General features: G+C 41.8%; 1 pseudogene; it reads left to right on the forward strand.

The window, feature by feature from the left end:
• Positions 1-6,280: 6,280 nt before the first annotated feature.
• LOC102431461 lies at positions 6,281-8,774 on the forward strand (annotated as a pseudogene).
• Positions 8,775-10,253: the final 1,479 nt, after the last annotated feature.

Here is a 10,253-nt window from a genome sequence, read left to right on the forward strand (position 1 = left end):
AATAGAAAGTAAAAACAACTTCTCTGTACACACAGAATACTTTTAACACCAGATGTGTGGGGTTTTCCATACCAACCAACTCTCCAATCCTCCGTGACGCCACGTGTCCTACCACTTCATTCAGACACAAACTGGAATTTTTTACTTTTCTTATTTTTGTTGTTTTGTTAATCCTCACCCGAGGATATTTTTCCGTTGATTTTTAGAAAGAGTGGAAGGGAAGGGGAGAGACAGAGAGAGAAAAACATTGATGTGAGAGAGACATATCGATTCGTTGCCTCCCATAGGCCCTAACTGGATCGAGCCTGCAACAGAGGTACATGCCCTTCACTGGAATCAAACCCAGGAACCTTCAGTCCCCAGGCCAACGCTCTATCCACTGAGCCAAACCGGTTACCGCTAGTGGGCTCTCTTGATGTTTTGTTAGTTTCCTTTGCTGTGCAGAAGCTTTTTATTTTGATGTAGTTCCTTGTATTTATTTTCTCCTTAGTTTCCATTGTCCTAGGAGCTGTATTGGTAAAGATATTGCTACGACATATGTCTGATATTTTGCTGCCTATGGATTCTTCTAAGATTTTTATGGCTTCCCATCGTACATTTAAGTCCTTTATCCATTTTGAGTTTACTTTTGTGTATGGTGTAAGTTGGTGTTCTAGTTTCATTTTTTTGCATGTATCTGTCCAGTTTTCCCAATACCGTTTATTGAAGAGACTGTCTTAACTCCATTGTATGCTCTTGGCTCCTTTGTCAAATATTAATTGAGCATGATGGCTTGGGTCGATTTCTGGGTTCTCTATTCAGTTCCATTGGTCTATATGTCTGTTCTTGCGCCAGTACCAGGCAGTTTTGAGAACAGTGCCTTTGTAATATAGCTTGATATCTGGTATTGTGATCCCTCCAACTTTGCTCTTCTTTCTCAGGAGTGCTGCAGCTATTCGGGGTTTTTTTTTTTATTCCAGATGAATTTTTGGAGAGTTTATTCTAGGTTGGTGAAATATGCCGTTGGTATTTTAATGGGGAGTGCATTGAACCTATAGATTGCTTTGGGTAGTATGGACTTTTTAATGATGTTGAGTCTACCAATCCATGAACACGGTATAGTCTTCCATTTGTTTATGTCTTCCTCTATCTCTTTTTTCAATGTCCTGTAGTTTTCCAAGTACAGGTCTTTTACCTCCTTAGTTAAGTTTATTCCTAATTATCTTAATTTTTTTGTTGCAATGATAAATGGGATTTTTATTTTTATTTTTTTTTTAGTTTCTCTTTCTGTGAGTTCATTATTGGTGTATAAAAAGGCCATAGATTTCTGGGTGTTAATTTTTTATCCTGCTACATTGCCAAATTCATTTATTAAGTCTAGTAGTTTTTTGATGGAGTCTTTAGGGTTTTCTATGTACAATATCATGTCATCTGCGAATAATGATAGTTTTATTTCTTCTATTCCAATTTGATGTTTTTTATTTCTTCTTCTTGTCTGATAGCTATGGCTAGAACTTCCAGCACTATGTCAAACTGGAGTGGTGAAAGTGGGCACCCCTGTCTTGTTCCTGTTCTTAGGGGAAATGGTTTTAGTTTTTGCCCATTGAGTATGATGTTGGCTGTAGGTTTGTCATATATGGCTTTTATTATGTTGAGGTATGATCCTGTTATTCCCACTTTGCTGAGAGTTATCAAGAAAGGGTGTTGGATTTTGTCAAAAGCTTTTTCTGGCCCTAACCTCTTTGGCTAAGTGGATAGAGCATCGACCTGCAGACTGAAAGGTCCCGGGTTCGATTCCAGTCAAGGGCATGTACCTTGGTTGCGGGCAAATCCCCAGTGGGAGGTAAGGAGGAAGCTGATCAATGCTTCTCTCCCATCGATGTTTCTAAATCTCTATCCCTCTCCCTTCCTCTCTGTAAAAAATCAATAAAATATATATTTTTTAAAAAAGCTTTTTCTGCATCAATTGATATGATTATGTGATTTTTATCTCTCAATTTGTTTATGTGATGTATAACATTTATTGATTTGGGGATATTGTACCAGCCTTGCATCCCTGGAATAAATCCCACTTGGTCATGGTGTATGATCTTTCTAATGTAATACTGGATCTGATTTGCTAGAATTTTGTTGAGGATTTTATCATCTATGTTCATCAGGAATATTGGCCTGTAATTCTCTTTCTTTGTAGTGTCTTTATCTGGTTTTGGGATTAGGGTAATGCTGGCTTCATCAAAAGAGCTTAGAAGTGTGCCTTCCGCTTGAATTTTTTTGAGTAATCTGAGGAGGATAGGTTTCAGTTCTTCTTTGAATGTTTGGTAAAACTCCCCTGTGAAGTCGTCTGGACCAGTGCTTTTGTTTGTTGGAAGTTATTTTTTTATTATTACTGCTTCAATTTTATTGATAGTTATCCGCCTATTCAGGTTTTTTTATTCTTCCTGATTGAGTTTAGGAAGATTGTATTTTTCTAGGAATATGTCCATTTCATCTAGGTTGTCCAGTTTGTTGGAGTAGAGTTGTTCATAGTATTTTTTTTACAATCCTTTGTATGTCTGTAAGATCAGTTGTCACTTCTCCTCTTTCATTTCTGATTTTGTTTATTTGGGTCCTCTCTCTTTGTTTCTTGGTGAGCCTGGATAGAGGCTCACCAATCTTGTCTATCTTTTCAAAGAATCAGCTCTTGGTTTTCTTGATTTTTTGTTTTTTGTTTGTTTGTGGGTTTTTGTGTGTGTGTGTTTTTGTTTATTTGTTGTTGGTTTTTTTGTCTCTATGTCGTTTACTTCTGCTCTGATCTTTATTATTTCCTTCCTTCTGCTTACTCTGGGCTTTTCTTTAAGTTGTAGGGTAAGATAATTTATTGCCAGTTTTTCTTATTTTTTGAGGTAGGCCTGTAGAGCTATGAACTTCTCTCTCAGGATTGCTTTCACTGTGTCCCATAGATTTTGGATTGTTGTGTTTTCATTGTCATTTGATTCCAGGATGTTTTTTATTTCTTCTTTGACCTCTTTGGTAATCCAATCATTGTTTAATAGCATGCTCTTTAACCTCTGGGTATTTGATATTTTATGGTTTTTATTGTAGTTGATTTCTAATTTTATGCCATTGTGATCTGAGAAGATGCTTGATATGATTTCTATCTTCTTGAATTTGAAGAGACTCAGCCTGTGTCCTAATATGTGGTTTATCTTTGAAAATGTCCCATGTGCACTCGAGAAGAATGTGTATTCCGTTGCTTTCAGGTGAATGTTCTGAAGATGTCAATTAGTTCCATCTGATCTAGTGAGTCGTTTAGGATTGCTGTTTGTTGATTTTTTTGTCTAGAAGATTTATCCAGCGATGTCAATGGGGTATTAAAGTCCCCTACTATGATTGAATTGCTGTCAATCTCTCCCTTGATATCTTCCAGAAGGTTTTTTATGTACTTGGGAGCACCTGTATTGTGTGCATATATGTTTACCAGAGTTATATCCTCTTGTTGTATCTATCCCTTTAGTATTATGAAGTGGCCTTCCTTATCTCTTATTATGGCCTTCACTTTGAGGTCTATTTTGTCAGATATAAGTATTGCTACCTTGGGGTTTTTTTTTTTGCTGTATTTTGTGTTTGTTTTTTTCATTTCCATTTGCCTGAAAAATATTTTCCATCCCTTCATTTTTAGTCTGTGTGAGTCCTTTGTTCTGAGGTGGGTCTCTTGCAGACAGCATATATATGAGTCATGCTTTCTTATTCATTCAGCCAGCCTATGTCTTTTGATTGGAGCATTTAATGAATTTACGTTTAAGGTTATTATTGATCAGTACTTGTGTGTTGCCATTTTTATTCTTTACCCTTGTGTTCCTTCTTCCCTGTCTATATCTTCTTTTTACAACAGTTCCTTTAGCATTTCTTGCATTGCTGGCTTGGTGGTAATAACCTCCTTAGCCTTTTTTGTCTGCGAAGCTCCTGATTTCACCTTCAATTTTGATTTATAGCCTTGCTGGATAGAGTATTCTTGGATTCAGTCCCTTGCTTTGCATCACTTTGTATACTTCATTCCATTCCCTTCTGGCCTGATGCATTTCTGTTGAAAAATCATTTGAAAGTCTAATGGGAGATCCCTTGCAGGTAACTTTCTGTCTCTCTCTTGCAGCCCTTAAGATTCTTTCTTTGTCATGAATGTTTGCCATTGTAATTACGATGTGTCTTGGTGTGGGTCTTTTGGGTTTCATCTTGTTTGGGACTCTGTGCTTGTGTGAATTTTTTCTTCCCCAAGTCAGGGAAGTTTTCTGTCATTATTTCTTCAAATAGATTTTCTATTCCTTGCTCCTCTTCTTGACTTTCTGGCACCCCTATTATGTGGTTGCTTCATTTCATGTTGTCCCAAAGCTCCCTTAAACTCTCCTTCTGCTTTTTTATTTTTTTTCCAATTGCTGTTCAGATTGGGTGTGTTTTACTTCCCTGTCTTCTAACTCACTCTTTCTAGTCTACTGTTGAAACCTCCCATTGTGTTTTTTTTAGTGTAGCTATATCATTTTTCATTTCCTCTTGATTCTTACATATGTTGTTGATTTTCTCATCCAGCTGGTTCAGGAACTTTGTGACCTTACTCTGAATTCTTTCTCTAACAATTGCTTGCCTCTATTTCATTTAGTTCCTTTTCTGGTGGTGTCTCCTTTTCTGTACTTAGGGGTTGTTTCTTTGTCTCTTTCTGGCCCTGGACACCCTGCTTGGGGTTTGAGAGGTTGAAGACCCTATCAGGCCAATGTCTGGAACTCATTAGCCCAAAGGCTGGGTCTGCCTTAAGTCTCATGCCTTTATTGTCTCTGCTCTGAGTTGTATCCCCTTCTCCCGAATCTGGTCCCTCGGTTTGTCCACTTCAGATGCTTGGGGTGGTGGAAGCGTGTGCACAGTTCCCTGATGTGCAACTTTCTGTGAGGGCCCAGGGCCCTCTGGCATGCAATTCACTGTCCAGCCCCAGCACCCATGGCAGGGTGGCACCCCAGGTCTCTCTGGAAACACACTTGCAGTGAGATCCTGTGGCCCCTGGCTGGGCACAACACTTGCTCCTGGTTGCCCTGGCAGTGCTCTCCTGAGGCCCAGAGTAGGGTGTCTGCTGAGTTGCTTGGGGTATTTCCTGCAGAACTGTCCCAGAGGCCAGGGTGGAGCAGGTGGGTTGCTCTGGGTCACACAGACAGAACTCTCCTGTGGCTTGGAGTGGGGCCCACAACTCTCTTGTCTTAAAAAACTTTTCTAAAGTTGTATAATGATTTCTTTTTCTTCCCTTTGTTTACCATAGAAAAATAGAATGCAAACCTTTTCTCCTCATATCCTGAGAGGGTTTGAAGATTCAGTCTTTCTTGCACTTGCGGAAAGGAAAATTATTTTTTCCATTTGCTAGTGACTTGGTCTCAAGGCTTAATTTGCCATCAATATCTTGTGAAAGAGCCCAGCCAGTGTGGTTCAGTGGTTGAGTGTTGACCTACGAACCAGGAGGTCATGGTTCGATTCCCAGTCAGGGGACATGCCCGGGTTGTGGGCTCAATCCCAACTAGGGACATGCAAGAGGCAGCCAATAAATGATTATTTCTCGTCATTGATGTTTCTCTCTCTCCCCCTCCCTTTCTCTCTGAAATCAATAAAAATATATCAATATTTTTTTTAAAAAAAGATCTTGTGAAAGAGTAGGGTACAGGTTTGAAGAGAGAGGAGATAAGAAATGCCTCAGCTATGGACAGGGAGGGTGCTGGAAGCCGGTCCACCCTTGCTGTTTGACACAGTCGCTGCAGAGAAGAAACATCTGCACAGCTTATGTTTCAAGGGACCTGGCGTATATGGCATATGTTTGCTCCCCCTCTTAACGCTATGTGTTTTAAACAGGACCACCTCCCCGAGAAAGGTTGTTTCCCCAGGTGAGGATTTTTTCCCTGGAGTTAGGGAGGGAATAAAACCCCTTAACTAAGTGCCAGGCGGGCAATTAATCACTTTAACTATGAATAATCACGATTAAGCTACATAGTCTTTACTTAGGATAATCTCCTTCAGTTACTTCCTTGTAGCTTAATAGAACAATAGAGTAACCTTGGAATGGAGATAAGAAACGCCCTAACCTTTGGACTAGAATGGATAGGATTAAAATCAACTGGTATAAATACAGATGTAATAGGACAATAAACACAGAACTTGGCTGGAGATCCTGACAATAGAACCTGGCTGGAGAAGCTCGCTATGCTGATCAACTGAACGCTGTCGCCGTGTCATTCCTTCTTCGCCGACTCCGTCCACACCTTTGGGAACCTCTGGACCTGCTGGGGCTGGACCCCAACAATTGATAAATAAGCTGACAGTCAAACGCAAGTTCCCTTGTAGATTTCAACACTGAACTTGCACAATGTCTTTGAAACCAAGAGTAGCAGATTTTGATGAAACATGGAACAAACTTTTAAGGACAATCAAAGCTGTTGTCACGTTGGAATACGTCAAAAGAGCAACATGGAATGATTGCTTCTCAGATATCTATGCTTTATGTGTGGCCTATCCTGAACCCCTTGGAGAAAGACTTTATACAGAAACTAAGATTTTTTTGGAAAATCACGTACGGCATTTGCACAAGAGAGTTCTGGAGTCTGAAGAGCAAGTACTTGTTATGTATCATAGGTATTGGGAGGAATACAGCAAGGGTGCAGACTACATGGACTGCTTGTATAGAAATCTCAACACCCAGTTTGTTAAAAGAAACAAATTGACAGAAGCTGACCTTCAGTATGGCTATGGTGGTGTCGATATGAATGAACCTCTGATGGAAATAGGAGAGCTAGCATTGGCTATGTGGAGGAAATTAATGGTTGAACCACTTCAGACCATCCTTATCCGAATGCTGCTGCGAGAAATCAAAAATGATCGTGGTGGAGGAGACCCAAACCAGAAAGTAATCCATGGGGTTATTAACTCCTTTGTTCATGTTGAACAGTATAGGAAAAAATTCCCCTTAAAGTTTTATCAGGAAATCTTTGAGTCCCCCTTTCTGACTGAAACAGGAGAGTATTACAAACAAGAAGCTTCCAATTTATTACAAGAATCAGACTGCTCACAATATATGGAAAAGGTTCTAGGTAGAATAAAAGATGAAGAAATTCGATGTCGAAAATACTTGCACCCAAGTTCATATACTAAAGTGATTCATGAATGTCAGCAACGAATGGTAGCAGACCACTTACAGTTCTTGCATGACGAATGTCATAAGATCATTCGACAAGAGAAAAAAGATGGCATGGCAAATATGTATGTCTTACTCCGTGCTGTGTCCACTGGTTTACCTCCTATGATACAGGAGCTGCAAAATCATGTCCATGATGAGGGCCTTAGAGCAACCAGTAATCTTACTCAGGAAAATATGCCAACACTATTTGTGGAGTCAGTTTTGGAAGTACATGGTAAATTTGTTCAACTTATCAACACTGTTTTGAATGGTGACCAGCACTTCATGAGTGCATTGGATAAGGCTCTGACATCAGTTGTAAATTACAGAGAACCCAAGTCTGTTTGCAAAGCTCCTGAATTGCTTGCTAAGTACTGTGACAACTTACTAAAGAAATCAGCAAAGGGGATGACTGAGAATGAAGTGGAAGGCAAACTTACCAGCTTCATTACTGTTTTCAGATATATCGATGATAAAGATGTTTTTCAAAAGTTCTACGCAAGAATGCTGGCGAAACGTTTAATTCACGGGTTATCTACGTCTATGGATTCTGAAGAAGCCATGATTAGTAAATTAAAGCAAGCATGTGGTTATGAGTTTACCAGCAAGCTACATCGGATGTACACAGATATGAGTGTCAGTGCTGATCTCAACCATAAGTTCAACAATTTTATCAAAAACCAAGACACAGTAATAGATTTGGGAATTAGTTTTCAAACATACGTTCTACAGGCTGGCGCATGGCCTCTTACTCAGGCTCCTTCATCTACATTTGCGATTCCCCAGGAATTGGGCAAAAGTGTACAGATGTTTGAATTATTTCACAGCCAGCATTTCAGTGGAAGGAAACTTACATGGTTCCATTACCTCTGCACAGGTGAAGTGAAAATGAACTATTTGGGCAAACCATATGTAGCCATGGCTACAACATACCAAATGGCGGTTCTGCTAGCCTTCAACAACAGTGAAACTGTCAGCTATAAAGCGCTTCAAGACAGCACACAGATGAATGAAAAGGAACTGACAAAAACAATCAAATCATTACTTGATGTGAAGATGATTAACCATGACTCGGAAAAGGAAGATGTTGACGCAGAATCTTCATTTTCATTAAATATGAACTTCAGCAGTAAAAGAAAAAAATTTAAAATTACTACATCAATGCAGAGAGACACACCACAGGAAGTGGAACAAACTAGAAGTGCTGTAGACGAGGACCGGAAAATGTGTCTCCAAGCTGCTCTAGTTCGCGTCATGAAAGCACGAAAAGTGCTTCGGCATAACGCCCTTCTTCAAGAGGTGATTCGCCAGTCAAGAGCGAGGTTTAACCCTAGTGTCAGCATGATTGAGAAGTGCATTGAAGTGCTGATAGACAAACAGTACATTGAACGCGGCCAGGCCTCAGCAGATGAATACAGTTACGTAGCGTGATGTTGCTCCCCTCCTGTGTGTGTGTGAGAAGATCATTGCCATCACCATTTGGTGTGTTCCTGTGGGGAAAAGAGCAGGCCTGTGCCGCCATAATTTGGTCATGTGGCAGCCCCTGTTTTTCTGCTGTTTACAACATCACCACTGCCACTTCACGAGCGTCAGAGAAAATGCCTACAGATATTTCAAGCTCATGTCATTATGACATTTCTTAGAACTTTATTAAAGAATGAGTGAAGTATTGCTGACATGTGGAAATTTGGTTGGGTAGCCGAAACCGGTTTGGCTCAGTGGATAGAGCGTCGGCCTGCGGACTTAAGGGTTCCAGATTCGATTCCGGTCAGGGGCATGTACCTGGGTTGCGGGCACGTCCCCAGTGGGAAATGTGCAGGAGGCAGCTGGTCGATGTTTCTCTCTCATTGATGTTTCTAACTCTCTATCTCTCTCTCTTCCTCTCTGTAAAAAATAAATAAAATATATTTTTTTTTAAAAAGAAATTTGATCAGCTGCCTCCTGCACATCTCCCACTGGGGATGTGCCCGCAACCCAGGTACATGCCCTTGACCGGAATCGAACCTGGAACCCTTAAGTCCGCAGGCCGATGCTCTATCCACTGAGCCAAACCGGTTTCGGCATATGTTAAATTTTTAAAAAATACAATGCAGAGGGTTGTACAGCAGCCAAAAGGCATCGGGCCTCCTGTACAATAGCCTCTGCCGACTCAGCCTGGTGGAAGCATACACAAAGAAGACAAGAGTTTTACCGGATCTAGTGATGATGTGGGGAAGAGGTTGTGTTTTGTATCTTTCCAGAAGGGGCAGCCTCTGCCTCCCTCCTGGGGACCATCACCCCTGGGAGGCCGAGTTAGCACACCTGACCAGTGCCCGTCTGCAGCAGATGTGCAGCCCTGAGCTGGAACCACCTGTCCATTGGGAGGATCACATGTGCCTCCTTTTTGTCTGTCCATATGTCCCAGCTTTGCCCCACATCTCCTTTCCTTTTTTTTTTTTTAAATCTGACTATTTGTTTGCTGGTTCTTTGTCCTTTCTCCTTTTCTCCTGAACACAGCCTCTTCTAGAATCTCCCTACCCTACTGTTCCAGGAAGGGCACCTCCCTTTTCTGCCGTGACTGGCGGTGTCTGGTATATGCTCCATATGTGGAGTCATCTTGTGCCAAGAGCCTGACATCCTGGGCTGAGAAAGCCCTGTCCCGGGACTACATGCTGACAGGCCGTTCCTCCCTTGTCCTGTATTGGCCCCTCTTGCCCTAGTGTCAAGAGGGACCCTCTTCTCACAGTCCATTTGCAGGCGAGGGGAGCCCAAGGCAGGTGCTGGGCGTGGAGGCCACGGGGGCATAGGCTACCAAGGAGACAGAACTGAACCTCTTGCAGGGGGGCGCTGCCCCTCCCTCATTTGCACACCTCACATCACCCTGCTTGTCCCTGGAGGATGGCTGGTGAGCCAGAGACGGGTAAGATTCCTCAGGGAAGGAACAACCTAAGACAGGCACAGTCGTAGAGGGGCCATCAGGAGACAACTTGGGGGTCAACAGAGGTGGGGCACAGACCCTCACCCCCCCAACTTTGCGGAGGCCTGAACCCTAACCCCTTCTGAGGGAGGTCTCCTGCCCCCATGGCTGCTTTGCTTCCCACGCCCAGCTCAGATCGGGACC

This window comes from Myotis lucifugus, unplaced genomic scaffold, assembly GCF_000147115.1.
Source record: "Myotis lucifugus unplaced genomic scaffold, Myoluc2.0 scaffold_2229, whole genome shotgun sequence".
Taxonomy (NCBI): Eukaryota; Metazoa; Chordata; class Mammalia; order Chiroptera; family Vespertilionidae; genus Myotis; species Myotis lucifugus.